Raw genomic sequence first — 23,895 nt, forward strand, 5'->3', positions numbered from 1 at the left:
TCTTTGGCCATTCTTGCCCTTTGAATGAACCTTTCACACATACGTGATTTTTTAACATTATACATTGGTAATTTGGAAAATATTGGTTTACTGAATGATGCAAATATTCTAAATATTAATATATTTCATTTTACAATATAAAAAATAATGTTTGTTAATATCACTGCTAATCTCACCAGAAGAGACTTTTTTTGTGGGTAATTGTCATGTTCATAGTTAGTAGACATAAGTTTGTCAAAATTTTATTTTTTGCTGAAAAGCTTAAATTTTTGGCAACAAACATCAGGCATTTTCCTTGAAGTAACAGCCTCACTTCAATTATTTTTAAGAAAATGTCTGTCGAATACCTAACATTCACAGAAAATACAGAAATCACATCATTTTCTTATTTTTAGTTTTTAGTAATATTTTTCTTCAGCATCAGCAAAAAGAATCTAATTAATGGTCAAATCACAGTTTTGAATTAACTGTTTATTACATATTATTCCACTCTGCCTTTTCCTATAAATATGGTTTATACAATAGCATTCAGAGATACTAGTTTATTGGTAGGATTTCTTCTTCATACATGGCATTTATTCTTTGATCTGTAGTACTTCTTTTGCTGTGAAAAATATTTTTCTTTCTCCTTTATAAAAGCAAATAGGCAAGGTTATTGGCCAAAGCTACTATTTCATATACTGTAAGAAGATTTACTTAAAATGTGTTTTCATTTGTTTCATATTATCTTAGAAGAATTTAAATTACTTATTTCTTTAAAATTCTATAAATAGTATAAAATTCCAGTTCACGTCTGGAATACAGTTAAGCTCTGCAAGCCTAATGAGCTGTGTGTTGACCACCATTCTCTCTGTGCTTATGTGGTAATTTCCTGATTAATACTAATTAATGACATGTCACTGTTCATTTAAAATGAGTGATGAAAATGATTATTCAACCCTGATATTGAAATCGGCAACTTGGCACCAGATCTCTGTGCCAGGAGGCAGTGCCAGGCTCACGAGGACGCTGTTATTTCCACTTGCTGCTACAGTAAACTGGAATTAAATGATGTTTGTTTTTAGGTAGACTAAGCCTTGAAAGGCGTGATGGATGATTTAGCTTTCTTTCATAGCTTTTGTTTGATTTATTTATAAGTGGCTTTAGGTGGTAAATTAGGTAAGCTGCATAGCCTCCGAACAGCTCAGGAGGACTTGCTTAACAAAGGATTCAGAAATACAGACCTTTCTTGAACGTCACTTTCTCCCATTTTTACCATCTTGTTGCATTTTCATGCCTTCAAGAATTGTTTACTCAAGGTCAGAATTCCCAGAAGAGAGTTTTTAATACTCTAGAGTTCCTAATGTCTATTCTTCCTACAGTTACTATTTTGGTAATAATTGGGTTAATTATGCAGATGAATGGTTTGCCAGTTTAGAAAATTTTGTGTGTGGTATGTGGGAATTTGTGTATCTATATATTTTGTGTGTGTGTATGTTTGTAAATTTCTGGGGAACATGGTAACACACATAGTTTGATCCAAAGGACAATCAGCTTTGGCAAATTTAACTTTTTTCATCTAAAAACTACTATTTTAGTTTAAAACTGCTGATAACAGATACATATCAGCTAAGTAAATGAAAAAGTAATTGAAGGAATAATTTTTGAAATCCCAATAAAGATCACTAACAAAAACTATCTCAAAAAACAAGCTGAGTTTATTCATAATCTTTCTGGCAAAGGAGAATGCTACGAAGAGTGTAGTTTTCATACTGGCTAAGGAAAGAAAGTTACAGAAACATTTGTATAAGCCTAGTGCCAGTGTTAAGGTTAAGACTTCAGTGATTTTGGGGTGGACTTTGCAATCCAGGAGACTGGCATAGTGATAAGTTAAACTGACCTGGTGGGTGTACTTTTAATTGTCTGGAGGCCTTCAAGTTAACTCCTTACTGACATTTCATATGTTTTTCTTTACAGAACAGTGGAAATAGGACTGGTTATTTGATTTTTGAAGTATTGGTAAATTTTCATTTGTTAGATTTTTAAGTTAAGTTTTCATTTCTCATCTGGTTTTTAGTTATCCTTCAGCCAAGACTGTAAGACTGACTATCTTTCCAGGTACTGGGTCAAGATCTATACTGTAGTTGACTTTTGTCACGTTGATATGCATTTGGATTTCAACATGAGCTAGTTCTTGCTGCAGATGAATTATTGTTATTTCACCTAGAGGGATACTGGAATTTAGGATTATGGAGAACATTTGTTTCAGGACTGGCACAAAGGCTAATATTAAAGAAAAAAAGGATTGTGATGAGACTTTGTGGTGGACTCTAAGCCAGGAGCCAAGTGTGCCAAGTTTTAAACCAAGAGAGCAGATTTCAACCCCAATTTGAATATCCAACAGAACTTAAAACTACAATGGTATTAGTCAAATCACCTAAATTTTTGACTTTTTCTTAAAATAGTTTTAGTTACATTAAGGATCCCAGAAAGACTTGTACCGATAGTAAAATACTTCCCTCTGATATGTCATGTTCTAACTTGAGAGGACAGTATTATACTGAGGGCTGCCGTGTTTTGAGCCACAATCTTGTGAACTTCTTGGGTGAGAAGATATATGTCTTAATGGAATCATCCAACACTCCTGCAAAAATTTGAACCCTAGTTAAATAAGATGTTCCCTGCTTTTCTGGCCTCTTGGAAAGTATGAGATGAAGAGGCTTGAGAACACAAAACAGATGTCCAGAATTTTACACTAGTAGGTAAGATTTGAATCTCAACCAAAAACCAAGACATTTTTCTTAAGTAATGTGAGGATTCTTTTTTCTTTTTTCAAAACAAGAAATTGATAGGCCAATACAGACCAAAGATGATATCAGGGATTATCTGGAAGGTGTTTTCCAAGAAATCCCTCTTCAATTTGTACTTTGTACAAATTCTTTAAGAATATTTTCCAAGAAGTCTTTCTTCAATTTCTGTTAATACGTTGTAGCAAAAAGGCTTTTCAGATGAAGATACACTGCCAGATATTGGTGGCCACCAAATGATCAGTTTTTAGCCAAAATATCCCTATGAGATTGTGCTATATGGTTATGGTGTCACTTAGCAACAGTGGTCTGACACCAGACAGAGGAATTAGAGTAAAGGTAGATCTGCACTAAAAAAAGCATTAATTAGGGCCTGTATAGTAAGGCTCTTTGTAGGGTTTATAAAAATGAACAGCTTGACTTGCACACAATCCTTTTGTTTTTTTAGATTTGTTTATTTATTTTTTAATTTTTTTATTTCTGCATATTACAGGGGTACAAATGTTTAGGTTACATATATTGCCTTTGCCCCACTCAAGTCAGAGCTTCAAGTGTGTCCATCCCCCAGACGGTGTGCACCGCACCCATTAGGTGTGAATATACTCATCCTCTCCTTTGCCCTCCCACCCGCCTGTCACCTGATGAATGTTACTACTATATGTGCACTTAAGTGTTGATCAGTTAAAACCCATTTGATGGTGAGTACATGTGGTGCTTGTTTTTCCATTCTTGGGATACTTGACTTAGTAGGGCTCCAGCTCTCTCCAGGATAATACAAGAGGTGCTGGATCCCCACTGTTTTTTTGTGGCTGAGTAGAACTCCATGGATACATGTACCACGTTTTATTAATTCACTCATGTATTGATGGGCACTTGGGTTGTTTCCACATCTTTGCAACTGTGAATTGTGCTGCTATAAACATTCTAGTGCAGCTGGATTCATCCTTTATCCTAGGAAATGGTCTTTCAGGAACGTTTTACGATCTAATTAGATCTGCTAGGGGGTGGTTTACATCAAGTATTATACAAGCCCATGAAAACATAACTATATTTGGTTAAAGTATCTGGTTATAACATTCCATGTAGCAATAGATCTTAAAATGTTCCTGAAAGACCATTTCCTAGGATAAAGGATGAATCCAGCCAGGGGTCTTACTTCATAAATATCAGAGCTTATATCTCTTGCTGGAAAGTTACTCACCACAGCAGCCTAAGACAAGCTCCTGGTAGGAGTGGGTCAAAGGATCTTGGAAGTGCTAGAGAGTCCCAAATCAAAGGTCTTGGGCCATTAAGAGAGGAACCTTGAATAGGTCACAATGGAGCCTCATAAAATTGCAAAGATCCCTACAAAGATTACCAGGAAAACCATTATCAAAAAACCAAATTGGTTTTATTAATAATTTTGCCAGGAAATACCTGTAAGTACAAAGTTTTGGAAAGGGCGGTGACAAAGGAAGTTTTATGGGATTGAGACTGGCACACAGGTGATGCAGGAGTTGGATTGCTAAAGCAGCGAATGAGAAGGGACTGGATAAAATGGGCAAACTGAAGTCACGTTAAATCATCTGGAGTCCACAGAGCAGGGCTTTTATGCAAACTGTCTACAGAAACTTTCATGTTCTTATCTTCCCAGAACAGATTCAGCAATGGGATTGCTTCATGCTTGCTTTTTAGTTTGGGTAAATTGCAATTTCTTAGGTTCTTTAGTTCAATTTTTATTGCTCAAATTAAATTTTAAGATTACCTCGTACTGCATAGACAGTTGTAAGAATCTATCCACACCATTTGCAATCACTCAGTTCTTACCAGCTCACATTAAGATATAACATTATTGTATAGTGAAAGTGCTTTAGATATAGATTATAACTTAACACCATTGTATAACCCCTGGAAAGTAAATTGACATGAATCTGTTTAACATGTTGGGTGAACTAGAGAGTGAAGATGGTGACTAAAATTAACATAAGAAGCATAACGCCTAAGGTTGCTGCTGTGTTTGAAGATATCCTCAGACCTTATATGAAAATCCTAGGTGACATTTTGGTACCAGTGATAAAAGTTCTGATTGAGCAATTATACTATGAAACATTAGGCAAGACACCCAAGATATCTTTGGGAACTTACCTATATTCCTAATATGCTTCTTGAGAACTGGATTAGATTAATAGCAGGGCCAGAGGAGTCTGAATCTCAAAGCTGATTTTCTTGAAATCACAAAATAAGTCCCAGTTTGATGACACCAGTTTATAAGCTTCCAATTCACACCAGACTCCTGAAGTGTAAAAAAAAATGTATACAACATAAATGTTGGTGTTCAATTCACAGAACTGCTATTATAACTTTGTATTTTAGGTAAATATGACACTTTGTGTAGCTCATTATTTTTTAGTAAACTCATTTGATTTTTATTTTTCTATATGATAGAAATTCTATTATTTTATTTTTCATACATATGGAAATTGAGGCTCAGGAAGATGAAGTGACTTGCCCAAAGTCACATGGCCAGTAGGCACTAGGTTTGGGATAAGAACTTATGGTTTTGGTTGTAAATTCAGTTCTTTTGATACTAAATTGTAGCAAATGACATATTAAAAATTTTGCCCTGAGTCATCACATATTTTAAGATCCATTTTTCATTGAAAGAGTAAATTGAGTTTATATTAGCAACTTTTCTGCCAGTAATCTTTTTTACTTATTTCCCAAATCCTCTATTAAGATAGAAAAAAATAAATTTGTTAATACTGCTTTAGAGATGACGGTACTTATATTAGCAATGTACTATATTGGCAAAACATCATCAAATGGTGTCATATACATATAATTTTGGTATGTTCATAAAACAATATTACCAGCAATTAAAAAGAAAACACACTGCTGATCAGGCACCGACGTCGGCAAATTTCAGAGACATCAGGGTAAGCTAAGGAAGCTAGGCACAATGTAGTACATCCTGTATGAATCCATTATTATGAACAAGAACAAGTAAAACAATTTATGGTGAAAAAAAGATCAGAAAAGTGTTTGCCTCTGGCAGGGGGGATTGGAAAGAAAACTGTCTTGGGAGACAGAAATGATCTGTTAATATATTTTGATAAGGGCATGGGTTATATGGCAATATATATGCAATTAAAATTGAGTTATACACTGAAGATTTGTATATTTGTAAATTTTTAACTTAAAAAAAAGAGTTGCTTAACTTAATAAAGGTTTGCTTAGACCAGTGGTACGGGTTAATAATTCTGAAACCACTTTTCCACCTTTTTTGTGTCTAGGTGTAAGCAAATTGACAAATAAGTCAAAGATGGTGGAAATTGGAAGTATTATTATAGACTCATCAATGTGTGTGTGTTTATTATTTAATCACACTTACTGTCCATATCTTAGTGTCTAATACCATTTTCCACTTAAAGAAGTCAAGGACATTTAGAGTAAATACTGATTCCAGGACTAGTGCAGACAAAGTATAAGATGATCCTAGAATACCTTGTTGTGTCAGAAATCCATGAAATGTGCAAGGAATGATGGGACAATATCAAAAACTTAATCGGAGCCAACCTGATAGGGCTCTCACTGGTCAACTAGGGGGCAATTTTAGGCAAAATTATGGCAGAAATAAATTATATACTAACAATAAAAATCTGAGAGTTTATATAGCTATAAATCAATTAATGGGGGAGAAGGGAGAGCTAGTAAATGTAGAAAGAATAATGGAGTTTAGAGTATTACAATAATTTAAAATTAATGAATGGAGATTTTATTAGGAATAGGGTATTAATGATGTCTCAGAGTATCTCCCCTAACATTGCCTATTAATTATAAAGTAAAAAATAGAAAACTTACAGTGGAGAAACCAGGCAAACATCATGTAATCCATCAATTGAAGTTGACATCGTCAATTTTGGGACAACCAACATCATATGTTGCTGATATGATGTACTCAGAAGGACATAACAGTCTGCCAAAAATACATAGCTTGAATTTTATCTGGAGGAAAAATCAGACAACCTAAATAACTGCCAAATAACTGCCACCTCGATGTTTCAAAAATGTCAAGATCAAGAAGAAGTTGAGAAACTGTTCTCCTTAAGTCTCTTAAGGAGACTTAAGAGTCATGACAACTAAATGTAATATGAGATCTTGGGTGGATCCTGGACAGGTGAAAAATAATAGCTATAAAGGACATTATTGGGTCAATTAGTGAAATTTGATTATGGACTGTAGGTTAAATAGTGATATTGGATTAATGTTATACTTTGTTCTTTTGCTTATTAGATTGTGGTTATTTAAGAGAATGCTCTCATTCTCATGAAATGCACACTGAAAAATTTGAAGTATGAGGGCATAATGTCTCCAATTTACTCTCAAAAGCTCAGAAGAAATTATGTGAGTGTGCGTATATTTGTGCACACACATTCACACCCTGGACAGGTGGGGAGTGGTAAGACAGAGAGAAAAAGGTGAGGGGAAGAAGAAGGTGAGGAAGAGAGTAATAAAGCAAATTGAAAAAAAATGTAAAAAAAAACCAAAAACCTCAAAACTATTGAATATTGGTACAGAGTATAAGGGGTTCCTTGTACTATTCTTGTAACTTTTCTCTATGCATAAAATTATATCAACATGCTGTAGTGCACACATACACACAAAAGCTATGAAAGGTAATAAAAATGGATTCAGAAGTAAAATATATTTCTATGGCCAGATGTTTATTCTCATCCTCTATCCGCAGATGTGTTTCTTTTCTTTTTAGTCTTGATTTCATCAGGTGAAAGTATCATATAATCTTTTCCTTTGTCAGTGTATCCCAGTTGCCTTGCATTCTTTGTCAAATTGAAATTGTGCAATGTGGCTTTCCATATTCAAATGATGCCAAAAGATAATTATGAAAGGAAGAAAGAATCAGGATAAAGAGATGAGAGTAAGTGCATTTGCATATAAACCATTCAATTTAGGCCAATATGCATTACACTATACTTTTAAAGTTAGAAGGATAACTACAAGTATTAGAAGTTAATGGTCTTGTTTCCTTAAAAAAGGATTTAGGAGTACAATAACACTTTGTCTTCAGAAATATCTTTGAATAAATTAGGTGAAAATTTTCAACTGAAAAAGAGACATTTCTAAATATACCTAATCTTATTCTTTTAGTGAATACTTTCAGTTATCCTTGTATAGTAAATTATACTTTTTATTTCAAACACCAAGCTTTCTACATAAGTGCAAAGGAAGATTTTCAGGCTTCCATTTTCTCTGGAGAGTTAATCAAATAGAAAAATCTTGTTGCCTAAGGCCTTTTACATTCAGATGAACATAAATATAGTCTAATGATAGATACAAGTCTATCATTTCTGTGATCTGATAGCGTATATTGAGTTTCTTACCTTTGACAATAAAAAAATAATTGTTACTAAGAAAACTGGCTCTGATATTCAAAAGTTTAAGGATTAATGAGAAAAATAGTTAAAGATATGTCATTATAACCTATGGCCTTAATTTATTAATATCAAATAGAAGCTGAATGTTTTCTAACTAAAAGAGATGAGTCTATTAGATGATGTATCTATCTTAAGTTTACTGTCCTTATAACTTTTAGGAACATAGCAGTTATGAATAGATTGACTGAATAGTTGGGTCTTTTTAATCAGGAGCTATTAGTTTTTTTTAAATGCTATTGTGAGGAGGAATCTCTGTGGCTAGCTTGTGCTCCAGCGCAGCCTTTGGAAATTGGAAGAAAAGGTGAGTGGCAGCAGGCAGGTGAGACATGCTGTTTATTGTGGGGGAATACAGCAGTGGCAAAAACCATGGGCAAGAACATGGGGAGCGCTTATATATGGCTCTGAACAGTAGTGGCAAGATGCCATGGGAAAGTGTGATTACATGGGTTCACACAGGAGAGAATACCCTGGTTACATGAGTATGCTGACTCATGCCTCCCTGGAAGGCCGGCTAACTAGGGGGGCTGGGCTGGGAAAAATACTGCCATAGTCATCTTAGTTTGGCCTAAGAAACCTGTTGCCTATACAAATGCAGTTTCCTTTACATTGCACCCCCCAGGTAATAGGTTTCACAGCAGACACATGGACCCATAGGGAGGCCCCTTGGGTGCAATGCCACAACAACAACTCAGGGAACAACACAGTATTACCAGACTACAGCCAGTAGCTCCTGACACTAAAAGGATCCAACACCAGGAGGATGAGAGACATTGCCACCATTGCTGTAGTGGGTCTCCAGTTAACTGTTGGATTTTGCCATCAACTTCCTTCAATGCAGAGGAGATATCCTCCTGGTGATCAGGGATATACACAACATTCAGTATGTATGACTGCGCTAGTGCTTCCTTGAGCTGCAATGAGGAGATCAAGGGTCATGTGGTTTTGCAAAACTACCTTTCTCATCTGAGTGACCTCACCCACCAGGAGGGTTAAGGTCTGCCTGGTTTGATTCAGGGCCTGAGCAGTATGCTCCACTAGGCTTTCACTTCTATCCCTATGTTAATGGCTCCACCCCCGGGGGAAAAGATAGCTGTTACGTAGAATCACCATGGAGTCCATTTCACCGGGTGCCAGTGGGAGAACACGGCATTCCAATTATGTGTTTTTTTTAGTAAAGGTGGGGAGGACCTTCCCTGGGATATATGGCCATCTTCACGTACACCTTGAGTGTATCTTCCCGTTGAAAGAGCGGGAAGATAAAGCCTGTGGTGCCCTACTAGCCAACCTTGGGCTTTTCATGTAGGTAACCAGACAGTGAGGTCTTTAAACATGGCCCAGTTATCAGTGCAGACACGTAAAGGGGACAGCTCGTGCATGATCACAGCACACAATTCAGCCCATTGGCTGCTCTGTCCTTGCTCTGTTTTAAATTAAGTTTTATTATGATTCATGTCTCCACAGGAGGGAGACTCCATCCTTCAAGGTACAGGCTCTCTTCCCTAGGTATTACCGTGGTCTAAGGGTCAGCATCAGACACAAATTCAACAATACTCAGTACTGACTGCAACTCTGCAGTTAAAGGGCTGGAGCTGAACTTGCTTGTTGCTCTAAGTAAGCTCCCCACTTCACCATGGTGCATGTCTGGGCTACCCCTGATCGTGGGCTGGTTATCCATGACCTCACCCATCCAGCTATGGGGTATATGGCGTGCACTAACACCTTAGACTGCCCAGTTATAGCTTCACAGGACTGAAGGGCGGCATACACAGCTGCCAGCTACTTTTCCACTGAAGAATAGTGCTCCTGGGGGCCTTTTCAAGTCTGGGGACAAAACCCAATAGGGATCCCCTGCTTATGCTGGCATTGCTACAAACCCCAGCCCATCCTGCTTGAGGCCACTGTCATATCAAGGTCAAATGGCTGTGAGCGGTCTACTATTTGTAGTATCTGGGCCTGTGCAACAACCCTCTTGCCTGCCATAAAAGAGGTCCCTGCCTCGGGGGACCAGTCCCACTGTACCCTCTTTTTAGACAATGAATGTAATGGCTGCAATAGTTGGGCAAAGTGGGGAATTAATATATGCCAATATTTCAAAATCCCCACAAACACTTGTAACTGTTTCACCGTAGTGGGTTAGGGGAAGGCTTGAATCTTATATATAACTGCCTTGGGGGTTGCTTTTGTTTTACTCCACCATACAACACCCAGAATTTGCGCAACAAGCCAGGTCCCTGGGCCTTGGAGTTGTTCAACGCCCAACCCCGTTGTTCCAATGAGGTTTGAAGCTTCTTTAGATCTGTAAGGGAATCAGAGGTTAACATTATATCATCAATATCATGAAACAGAAACACTGAGGATGGCTGACTCCATGTGGCCAAATCCTGTGCCACCAAATCATGACATATGGTTGGGCTGTAGAGATAACCTTGTGGTAACACCACAAATGTCCACTGTCATCCTTCCCATGTGAAGACAAACTGGTCTTGACTGTCCATTGCTATGTCTCTGGAGAAAAAGGCATTGGCCAGGTCCACTATATAGTGGTATTGTCTGAGCACCAAAGTCAGAGCTGATCCATCAGATCTAGTATAGATGGCACCACCATGCAGTGGGGGAGTCACTTTTTTCAGCTCCTGGTAGTCTACTATCATTCTCCAGTTCCATCTGGTTTCTTAACTGGCCAAACTGGAGAGTTGAATGGACTGTGAGCCGGGTGCACTATACCGGCCTTTTCCAGCTGCAATATGGTTTGTGAAATATCTTCGTGTCCCCCAGGCAAACGATACTGTTAGGTGCCTACCACATGATGAGGTGTGGGCAAAACCTGCGGTGGGTGATGGGGGTGGCCACACACCACTGGCTTCACAACCCTAACTCAGAGGTGGAACTCACCTGCGAAGGTGGTCAGGGTTAAGCCACACAGAATGTCAACACCCAGAATATATTCCTTCACAGGAGACACATACACAGTGTAAGGCCTGAGGACCAAATGCCCTGTCACCAGTGGAATAGTCATTTGCTTCACTTCGACAGTTTGCCCACCATAGCCATCTGTGTAGGCTGTCTGTTCAGCAAACCACTCAGGGTTTCCATAGATTAGGGAGCAGTCAGCCCCTGTGTCCACCAAGGCCAATACCTGCGGCACATTCATAGGGAACCAATGAGTAGCAAGTTCCACATGTGGCTTCCAGTCATCCGGGGTCCCCTCTAACCGGGCACCTTGGCCCAACCCCTAGTCTGTATCAAAGAGGGGGTTTTGAACCATAAAATCTTGCAGCCACACATTGTGTGTCTCTTTGGTGGGCATCTCAGCTCCCCACCTCTTGGGTGCTTTCATGAATTGCTGGTGGGAAGCCAGCTGATTCCACAAAGCCAGCAATACCTTATTAGGCTGTTTATCTATCTTCTCTTTGTCTACTCCTGCTAGTAGGAGGTCTAGCCACATCTGGGTTTGAGACACTTTCTAGGCCCCTGTACTGCTTTCTTCTGCAGGGGACCCTGAACTTGCAGGCCCTTTTTGGGTCCTTGTAGCATACGTACTCATCCCTTCCCCCCTTTCTGCTCTTCGGCATCTCCCAGAGCTGCCCTGGCCGTGGTGACCTCATGAATCTGCTTCCCCACATAGGTACTAAGTACAGCTGCCAGTGAGCCAAACCAACCAGGGGGGGCTGTGGCTAAGATTAGGTCACACACATGTGTGGTGACGCGCTCCTCATCAGGTCCTCGCCAGTCATCTGCAAAAATGGCTTGGCCCATTCCCAACTCCCAAAGAATCTGAATTAAGTCTGTGTATGAAGTCGACTTACGGTTTCGGGTAGTTCTCCGGTGTCATCCCATACTGTGCAGGTGGTAGCCATGAGCCATTGAAGCAAGGAGTGGTTGCCCTCGCCATGGTGACCACTTGCCTGTAGCCTCTGCCTCAGGGAAGGATGTATAGTTATGGGTGCCAATTACTCCATCTCCCTTGGGGAGCACAGGATGTTGTCTGTCCCTTCGTCCCATAAACTCAACAACTGGGCGGGCACAGTCTCTGCAGGACACTGCCTGCACTGTTTCCCCAGCTCAGCAGCTCTGTGGGGGTGTAGGCAGAGTAAGAGATATGCTCCCTTATTCTAGGCACACCTTGCGCTACCTCCCAGCCCCCATGGGTTGCGCATGCTCCATTCTCTGTTTTACGACTGGGCGGGCTTTTGGCAGCGGGGGCGTCCTCAGTCTCCTACATACTTGTAGTTTTGTCAGCGTCCAAATTTCGACCGCTCGTTAAATCTTTCTCCAACTCCTCCAGGCAGGCTTCCAAATTTTCTTCTGTCACTTGTAACTCCCTTACCTGGACTTCTTGCAGCAGGGTATCCTTCTGCTGCTCCCAGGAGGCTGTAAGGAAGAGCCAGCCCACCTGCCCAGCTGCTGTTCGCTCCCTAGGCCACAGCGACTCCTCCAAGGCCTTCAAGGCCTTTTCCAGGGTGGCAGCCATACATTCTACCTGGTTCCACCCCATGGCAGGGGCCCACAACATGAGGACCGCTGCCACTGGCTGCCACAAGCCCGTAGGAGGCCACATGTCCTCCCCTGCTGGGGTGGAGGGGACACTTTCCACCGGATCCTGCCAGACCATGCCAAGTGTGAAGAGGATGCTCTGTGGCTAGTTTGTGCTCCAGCAATTGGGAGAAAAGGTGAGTGGCAGCAGGCAGGTGAGACGTGCTCTTTATTGTTGGGGGAGTACAGCAGTGGTGAAAAGCGTGGTCGAGAACATGGCGAGCACTGATATATGGCTCTGAACAATAGTGACAAGATGCCATGAGAGAGCGTTATCACATGGATTCACACAGGAGATAACACCTTGGTTACATGAGTATGCTGACTCATGCCTCCCCAGAAGGCCACCTAACCAGGGGAGCTGGGCAGGGAAAAACACTGCGGCAGTCATCTTAGTTTGGCTTAAGAAACCTGTTGCCAATACAAATGCAGTTTCCCTTACAACTATATGAAGATTTTTTTTTCAGGTAAAAACACATTAAATGGTATATATAAAAGATTATGTTAAGAAAGTCAGTAATAATATTGTTATTAAAATGATATTGTTACTAAAGAATACACCAGAAAGCCCAATTCACTTTTAAAAACATCTTTGTGTTACGGAAATATCAAAATTTGTGTCAGTTTAATTCCAACTTGAGATCAGTGCTAAAGTAGGTGCTCTGTGCTGGTTATGCCATAGGATTTCATAGTGTCATTGAATAGAAGAGTTTTCTTAGAAACCATCTAGTCAAACATGATTATTTAATTCATAAGGTGGCTGAATCCCAGAGATATAAAATATCTGTTCAAGGTCATGTAGAAAGTTTATTATCAGCAAGTTTATCGTAAATTGTTTGAATCCAGTTCTTGATCTTATAGTTTTGGGGATAGCAGTTCACCTCTATGTGGTACCAAGTTTGAGGACAGTGTTATTAAGACAGTTCCAGGAAAACTGAGATTAAACTAAACTCCTGGAGCTTCCAAATGCTACCTGTTTGGAACATCTCATCAACTTTTTTGGCTATAATTACAGTCTTGGCACTGATACTTCTATATCAGTTCCAACATTACACACAAACTCCAGATACATGTTATCAGTATTTTCAACTGCCTGCTGGATATTTCTAACCAGATATTCCACAGACATCTATCTCAAAAGCAGCATGTCTCCAACTGCTTGGGAACTCAGTTTGTTTCATGTGCTTTTTTTTTTTGAGTTTTTACTAATTATTCCTAAGGTTATTGTTGTCCAAGAGCCATTGTTTTGCATCTGTGGAGAAGAATTCGGTTACTATTTATATCTAATATCAATTTTTTTTAAAAAAACCTTACATTTTTATTCAACATTTTCTCAAATATTTAAATACTATTGACATAACTAGTAAACTACAAACTACTTAATTTTTTTCTTAAAAAAAATTTTTTTAGCTACTGGTGCTAGAATGGTTCAAATGACTTTAAAATGAATTATATTGAAAATTTTAAGTATTGATTACAAAACCAATTAAATTCTCCTAAACAATTCAACACAATGTTTCCTAAATGTTCTGACAACTTAAATCACATTAAAATTATAATAATGATAATCTAATATCACATTGTGTCTTCCAAAATCCTAAATTAAAGCTACCTCCTTTAGGCATTGCCATTCTTGAGTAGTCTATGTTACTATCACTGTACAGAAATTTTTCTGAATGAACTATACATTATAGCAACACAAAAGATATATCTCTGATATAAGTCATAAGTGCCAGTCTGATTGCTAGTCCTAAAGCCCGTATCCTTGCAAGTCTTCTAAATTGGGGTAATTTAGTCTATACCTAGCTCACCTGGGACTAACTTCATCTGAGAGAAATTTCTCTCTCCTCTGGGTTAAATGAAGCTATACCTGAAGAAGCTGAGGAGCATGAGTTCTACAATTGATCTGATAATATTTTTCTTGGTGTTCTCATGTAAGTTCTGATGTATTTTACCAATGCAGTTCAAAAATATCATGAAGCTGATGTTTTGTCTGTTAATTTGCTCTTGCAATGTAGGTAACAGGTGCATGCCTTCCTTCTGAAAGTCACAGGATGATTCCAGTTTCTAATTTTAAAAGTTTTATTTTGTGGGTGCCTGCTGCTTTGGCACCTAAAAGAACATACAACCAGTAGTCTTTTTTCTGCTTAAACTCTACCTGATAGTGTGGAAGTTTGCAAATATTGACAAAACAATTTCATCAACATTGAAAAACCATTCAGGTAATAAATAATATCCAGATATGGCTTCTCAGGGTATGGAGAGTGAGGATACAATTACAGCAACATGGTTTGCTGATTGCATTTTAACTGGCTACCTCAAGCTACCTGATACTGTATGTCATTTTGAAATGCTAAAGCCACCATTCAGAAGAAACTACACATGATTCAAAAAACAGCATCAGCTAATGAAAGGCATTTTGCATTTTCTATTAACACTATCTAGAGACAAGGACATTTTTTGATCATTCTCTGAAAACTACTTGTTAAACATACATTCCAGGGGCTTATCTTTACTTACTTTTATTTCGTCAAGTTTAAGTCTTGCTACTCTATGGTGGAATCTGCCAAATTCAAGCTTACCATTCTGGTTTGTGTCTTGGAATGGTTCTGACTCCAGGCCTTTTCTTGTACGTGTCTTTCCAACTTCAAAACATGTATTTTTCAGGAAGCTTTTCTAATTTGATTTGATCATTTCTCTGGACAAATTTAGTCAGATACACAATCCTCTGTTAATTTATACTCTTGGATATATCACTTCATAATGATTTTTCAATTGTTTATTATATATATGAATAGCTAACTTATTGTAATATCCTTGCTACTTCTAATATGACTTCCAACTCAATGACATTAAGATGCAGGGAAAACTCTAGTGAGTGAACGAAGGTAAGATGGAGTAGGTAAAATAAAAAAGTAAAAAAACATAATGCACACTTAGAATTCCATCGTAAAGTTTAGTATTCAGACATATGTGTGAATTCCAAGGCTCATTGCTTCAAAATTTGGGATCTGAAGTTTGAGACTCTTGTATTGATCTGAACTCAGATCACATAGGTGGTGGTAACAAATATAGCTCTTTTTTTCAAACGAGTATTTCAGCTATCCATTTTCTATGAGACAGATAGGAAATAGATTATAAAACATAATGGAATCCTTTTATAAGTTGAGAACAATTAAAAATACAAGAGAGGCTAATTTCAAAGACTTAGGCTGTACAACACAAATTTAACAGGAATGGAAACATACTTTCCTATTTGGTAATCACGTGCTTATGGACAGGCATTATTTTATATCCTACTTCCAGAATAAGGTCCTTTAAGAGAAAGTCATTGTGGCTGACTGTCAGTAAGAGCCTAAAGGAAACAGAAATTCTATAGAGTTATCCTAGGAAGAAAAATGGATTTCCTTTTTAGCTAAAGAATAAAGTGTAAATCTGTTTGGAGTTTTTAAAGAAAATATAACTTGTTTGTTTGCAACTTCAAACATTATAATATTTTGACTACAAAAATTAATATTACCAGCAAGTATAATTATTGAGAATTTATAGATGCCTTGTATTGTATTTGGTCTTTGTATATACATCATTTTATTTCATCCACATAGTAGTCAAATAAGTTAAATTTTTATTATTCCCATTTTACAGATGATCGAATAAATTGCCCAAATCACAAAGCTAAGAAGTAATAGAGCTGGAAATCTCATCTTTTCTATCTGATCTAAACCGAATAGCTTTTAACCATTGCACAATATTGCCTTATAATTTTATTAGTATTTCAGGCTTTGTAATGTCTAAACAATTCAGCATCTTCTTCCAAGATTTTTAAAGCTGGAATAAAATAAAAAAGTAAATGTAGTAACTTAACATGATTCTTGCTGCAATTAAGAAATAATTATATTTGTTAGTGAACAACATAGCCTGAAACCTTGCCTAGATTAAAAGAGGTTAATAGAACACTATAGGTTGAATAGCTTTAAAAGTATATGGTGATTCCGCTATACGATTGTGATCAACAGTGGGTATTGTACAGTTTAATCCCTGATGACTACTTTAAAATAAATGTTTTGTGTTGCAAGAAATTTTGGACATAGGTTATATATATATATTAGTTCTGGAAACAGTCTACCTAGGTTTTCAAACCATCTAGGTTCCAACCCATCAGGTGTGTGACCTTGGCTAAGTTAGTTCTTGCCTCTGATGCCATTTCCTTAGTTAAATGGAGAAAATGACAGTACCTACCTCATAAGATAGTTGTGAAATTTTATATTTTAAACTGTTAGAACACTTAGAGGAGTGCCTACCATTAAGCCAGTATCAATAAATGCTAGCTATCATCTTTACAATAATTATTGTACTTGTTATAATACTATATCCTGAGGGAGTCATAAGAGACAAATATGACAGATATTTTTATAATAAAATTCATAGTGGCCTTTATTATAAGCCTTTGTATTAGCAATGATTGATTAGACAATGATTGTGGTCTCAATTATCCATTATTGTTTACCACAATAATAGAACTGTATGTATTATGTGCTAAGAACTGTGCAAAGCATTTTACATAAGCAATCTAAATATCATGTTCATAGCAACTGTAAGAGGAAAGTATAATTTTTTGAAAAATTTATCATGAAGAAGCAGAAACTCTAATTTAGAAAACTTTGGAAACTTTCCCACAATCAGACTACCAGTGATTATGGGAAGCTGAACTTGAATTGAGGACTTCTGATACCAAAACCTAAGCTTGTAACCATTTTTTTGACTAGGAAGTTGTCATCTCTCTCCTTCAGAGAATGTGCTTTCAAAACAAATGTACTTTTTACCTCCTTTTTTTCTTAAAGAACACAGATAAACCCCAGGTCAACGTTTCCAATAAATTTAATTATTTAATATTTGTAGTAAGAAGAGAGAATATGGTAAGGTTTCTATCAAATACACGTATATATTTTTCCCAATGTTGTCTAGACGTTGTGTTTTCCCCAAAATATGATGCACAGGCATTTACTTCAGAGGCCAAGGTGGCAGAAATAGGTGATATCACAGTTCTTTGTTATATCACATTTCCTTTTTATAAATTGACATCCAGTAACTTCATGTAACTAGAAATATGAAAAGCGTTTAAATTTTGTAGCTCTAGAAGTTTCAGAAATTTTTGTTTTCTTTTTCTTGTTCATAACTTGAAATCAAGTTCTCTAGCTTCCCTGGCAAAGACTCATTTCTTGAAGTGATTTTTTTTGTGTGTGTTTAATTGTAAATAATCTCTTTGTTGTTTTCTTCTCTTCTTTGTTAATAGTTTTATGCAGTCTGTTTATTAGATGTTCTATTAATAAATCTTCAGAAGTGGATTAAGTTGCATCTGCTGCGAACAAAAAAACTAGAATCATTTTTCTTATAATTTTTTATATAAAGGTAAATTAGGAAATAAGAAAAGACTATTACAGATTTCCTTGGTTCTAAAATTTCCGTGCCAAGAGAACTAACTGGGGTTACCACAACTCTCAACATCAGCAGATGTGATATGAACAAACTTGAAAAGAAAAACAAACATGCCTGAACCTACTTTATGGGTTATTTTAATTTTCAGTGTAATGCGGGAGGGGAGTTCCTTTCTAATGTGTGAGGGTTTTTTTTCTTTCTTTCTCTCACTTCTCATCTCAGTTAATAAAGAAACAAGCTGATGGACTTTTGTTGGCTCCAAAGAAAAACAAAACCGACAACAAAAAACCCTCATAATTTCAGAGTTTGGGCCTCTTGTTTATCTGAAATTCTTTACTTCAAAAACAATACATGTTTCAATAACCTGAATGCAGAAAATACTTAATGGAAATTTTGATTTTCATCTTCTGATCTAATTCATTTCACAGTAAGGTGTGAGCTTAATATAGGAACTTTTTCTCTTGTTTATGACATTTTCACACCCACAGATATTTGCAGGCACATGGAGGGGATGCAAGCAGCTGATTGTTTCTGAAATTAGCACACCACAGACACAGAGCAATGCCTGAGAATAACTTTTGTTTCAAAAGTAAAAATTCCAAAGGGTAAGGCTGCTTTCTAAACAACAGCTCTATGATCTGTTTTAATGTATCTTCACTTTTGTATTTATTAATATATTTGTGGAATCCAGTTGATTGCTCAATTAGGGTTTACATTTAAAAATCTTTAGTTTTAAGAAATCCACATGAGTCTTGGTTTAAGATGAGCCATGACAAATTAATAGGTTTGGGAAAGGGTTTCTAATTATGAGATATATGTATACATACATAGGTACTTAATAAAAAGGAAATCTTTTCCTTTAAAGATAAATAGAATTATGTCAACACATATTTGTTTTGCATTTAATTTTAAGTGTGAAATTTGATGCTAGGTTCTGAGTTCACGACAGGAACAGGACATGATTTCTGCACATGAAAAATTTATAGTCATGTGAGCTATTTCCAATTTACTTTATAAATATAATGAATGTGTAGAAGTTTAGAGAGGCTTATATTCCTAGACGTGTTCAAGCAGTAGATATTTCTCTTAACTAAAATGCATTCTACATAGATTTTATATTTCTATGCTGTTTTTAATCCCAAATTTATATTACCATTTAATTTAGAATTTGTAACTTTTTTTAGCACAATCATTTGTATTGCCTTAAGGGGAAAGATGTGGAATAGCCAAGTACTTCTCTAATGGAAATTACATGCAGATCATGTAAAATAAGCCTCCATTCTTTTCTATCATGTTCTATTCACACAATAAATACCTGATTAAATATTGTAGATTACCATGTATTTTAAACATGAGTGTTCTTATCTATAGGTTGTAAACTGTTGCACGCCAATCATTTGATTAAAATCACAAGAATTTTACTTACAGAAAGCACATTCACTGTACTTAATGTGCAATTGATCAATTTTTACTTCTACCATCAGTTGATATTTGTGAAAATAATTATTTAAAATTTGTTGCTGGGTTTTCCAAGTAGGTTATCTCATGCTCCTTTTAAGATCAGAGGATCTCTTTCCCTAAATCAGAAAGACTGTTTAAATTTGGCACTGTATTTAGGAATTACCCTCTGGAAGCAGAGATCATCAATAAATTGGACCTACCCATTTGAATTTTAACTAATAATGCTTCACTGTGAACAGCTCATTTTGTATAAAATGCTTGTTAACATGGTTTTAATCACACAGCAATTAAGAGTAACATTTAGAATAAAATATGGAGGTAGTTCCTTATTTTCCTACCCTATCCATATGGCAATTGGAAGTTGAATTTATGCTTTCAACAGCTTTTTTATCTCACCTTTATTTTTGGTTTGTTAGTTTCCTGAAAGTATGGAATGAAATCTGTAAATGGTCACTGTGACAGAGTTTTCTTGAAGAATTCAATAAACTCTGTAGTGATACAAGAAATGTTGGTATGTTGCTCATGTCTTATCATATATGATCTCCATCGACTTCAGGTATGCTCTGATGTGCAATCACAACGTGGCTTCTTTGTTTACTACATCTGATGTGCTTTTGAAGTGCAAGCGGAAAGAAGAGCAAATAAGTAAATAACCCATGAAACTAAATTCAATCCATCTGATAAATTCAGTTTCTTCAGGTATTTGTCTCTTTTGAATAATTCAGTCTTTTAGATTTTCTCATCCCTTTCATCTCTCCGAGGTGATGTTTATGTCAGGGGGACCTGTGTGATTTCCTGGCAGCATGGAAGGGAGTTCACATCTCAACATTTGTATCTGCAAGACTTTGCTTGGTTTTCTGGCTCCTCTGATCTCTGCAGTGATGGCCCTATTCTCTCTGGTGGCTGAGTGTCCTGCTAGCATCCTCTGACTATAGCAGGGAGTTCCTGCTTGTTCAGTTATTTTTCAGGCTGGTCATGGGTCCCTCCTCCTGACATAGCTTCACCTCAGAATCCTTGGAGGCCCTGCTGTAACTTCTGTTTGATCCTTAAACTGGGTCTACTCTGCAGATTTCAGATAAATGGTCATTTTTCTCTCATCGAGAGTGATCTCCTCCCCACAAGACCCTGCCAGTACTTTTTATGCCCAGTGGGTTTTTGGTGAGACCCACCAAAGGTCAGAACTTCATCTCCCTGACTCTGTGGCTAACCCAGATTGTTTTGGGAACACTGTGAAATTGGCTTCCTCTATAATTTCAAGTGGAAAACAGGACAAAAACCTTCTATTCATGGCTTCCTTCTTAACCTGTCTAATATGACTCCTTTTCCATGACTTCATTGCTGAGAGGGGAGATCAGGAACTGGGTGCCTTCTTATCTATTTCACGTCAACTTTGGCTTCATTCCACATTAACGAATGAAAGAAGGGTTGGGCTGTCCCCTCTCTCTTTTTGTTGGGTTGGAAAAAATCAATTATACTTCCAAAGGTGATATCTGCCCTTTCCTTGATTCAATAATGGTGATGAGGCATAGGCGTTTCAGAAGGGCTTTATCTGTTGTACTTGAGTTAGACTCTGGATACAGAAGCATATCTGCTCTGTTAGTGACTCATTTGAGAGATCACCTTCCTTTTCTAATTCCTGTTAATAAAATGGAAATGATATTTTAGCTTTTCCTAAGCTCTCCCTAGAAAATGTGGAAGCTACAGAAAAATAATTTAAATTTGTTATATCCGAGTGACACACAGCATATGGCTATTACAGTCTTAATTTAGCTTTTCTTTTAGGCTGTTCCATGATTTTCTGCGTGGCAGTGACATTTAGAATAGGCCCAAACCTGATTAACCATTTTAGTCTCAGGGTCTGTATCTGTGCTTCCCTTTCCTCTTGGTCATGTAGGAGCAAAAGGCCTCAGCCTAACTGTAGCCACTTCAGGACACTTTGATGCTAGGATACAACTCTCAGCCCTCAGAAGTTCATTTGGCCTCAGCTGAACAAGAAGTGAGTCCTCAGTAATGAATTTCCAGCACTAAAGCAAGGTCTTGAGCTATTGGGACCATCTACCCCAATCCATCCACCCTTTTCTCCCCTCAGAGGCTGCTCATCCTAGCTGTGCTCCTTCCTGTCTTCCTGTGGAACCCTAGGAAGCAGGGATTGGGGCACTTCCCCCACGTTTTGTGGGATAACATTTTGGGGATTGTATTCTCTGTGGAGAGGTTGACGGATAGAATCTTCCCCAAGCTCTTCACATAGGTGGCAAAGCTAGAATTACTATCTCTGCCTCCTTCGGCCAGAATGGGACTTGGTGAAAGCAAATTTTGGGTTATCACTCCATGAAAAACCTCTCCATAGGTGATTTGATGATCAGAGCTTTGAGCTGAGAAGAGGCTGGCTCCCTGTGGTCCAATAGTCCCCCACTTATCAATCCAGTAGTCCCCCCACCTAGCAATGGTGTATAGCTTGCTGAAACTAAAGGGTTCCCAATACCCCTCCCCATTTATCTCTTAGAAGTTGATAAATTGGGCACCATAGCTGAGTTACTGTAATGGAGGAAGAGTTAGGACAGAGATTGTGCAAGCAAAAGACATCTAATGAAAGGACTGTCCTGACACATGGAGAGAGAAGGGCTGAGGAAGCCTGAACATGCAGGTGCCCTCTGGGAACAGAGAAAACATATAATCTCTGATCAGGCACTGAGGGTCTTGGGCAACTTTTATTAAGACAAGTGGCTATGGCCAGCTGCTTTAGGGAAAGAAACCAGGTTTTTGGCATGTACAGCCAACACTACAGTAATTACTTGAACTCGTTGGCAGCATTGGAAGAATATGTGGAGGTAAGCCCAGACCAAGTGGTTCAGTAGCACAGTGCTGCTGTCCTGCTTTCCCTTCAGCTGAAGCCAGTGCTGTCGTCTTAGCACTCTCTTCTCGATTAAGTGGCAGGACATTTCGAGCAATAGGATTCTGGTGGGCACTGGCTTTATGTGCTAACTGGCATGAAAGGGAAACCTGGAATGTGGGCATCTTATGCAAGACAAGAGGATCTCGGTATTAGTTTTCTAGGGCTACTGTTAGGAAAAAAACCTCCATAAACTGGGTGGCATAAAATAATAGAAATAACAGAGACTCTCAGGGTTCTGGTATCAGCAGGGCCAGGCTTCCCCCAAAGATGCTAGGGAAGAATTCTTCCTTGTTTCCTTTTAGCTTCTGGTGGGTACTGATGATGCTCAGCACTTCATGGCTTATAGATACATTACTCCAATATTTGTCTCTGTTGTCACTCTGTTCTTTTTTTCCTCAATTTTTAAAAATTTATTTTTAACTGACAAATGAAACTTGTATGTGTTTATCATGTATGACATGTTTTGAAATATGTATACATTGTGGAATGGCTAAATTGAGCTAATTAACATATCCCTTACTTCACATTCTTAACATTTTTTTTTGTGGGGAGAAGACATAAAATCTATTCTGTTAGTAATTTGTAAGAATACAATATATTGGTATTAACTATAGTCACCATGTTGCACAACAGATCTCTTGAACTTATTCCTCCTGTCTAACTGAAATTTTGTGTCTTTTAAGCAACATCTTCCCAACCTTCCTCCTTCCACCTTCCCAACCCTGGTAACTAGCATTCTATTCTCTGGTTTTATGAGTTCACCATTTACAGATTCCACCTATAAGTGAGATTATAAGGTATTTGTCTTTCTGTGCCTGACTTATTACACTTAATAATGCCCTCCAGGTTCATCTATGTTGTCTCCAATGACAAGATTTCCTTCTTTTTATGGCTGAATAGTATTCCTTTGTGTGTACATAACGCATTTTCTATATTCATGCATCCATTGATGAATATTTACATTGATTCCATATCTTGGTTATTGTGAATCATGCTGCAGTGAACATGGGAGTGCACATATTGCTTTTACATACTGATTGTACTTCATTTGGATATATGTCTAGTAACAGGATTGCTGGATCATATTGTATTAGTAGCTTTATTTTTAAATTTTTGAGGACTCTCCATACTGATTCTCATAATGCATGACCTTCCTGTATGGACACCAATTATTAAATTTATAGCCCACCCTAATCCAGTATAATATCATTTTAACTAATTACATCTGTAAAGACCCTATTTCCAAATAAGATCATGCTTTTAGGTTCTGATTGGACATGAATTTTGGGGGGACACTATTCAACTCAGTACAATCTCCATTCTCTAATACATACAATTATTTGCTAACTATTTA

This window comes from Eulemur rufifrons, chromosome 1 (genome assembly GCF_041146395.1).
Source record: "Eulemur rufifrons isolate Redbay chromosome 1, OSU_ERuf_1, whole genome shotgun sequence".
Taxonomy (NCBI): Eukaryota; Metazoa; Chordata; class Mammalia; order Primates; family Lemuridae; genus Eulemur; species Eulemur rufifrons.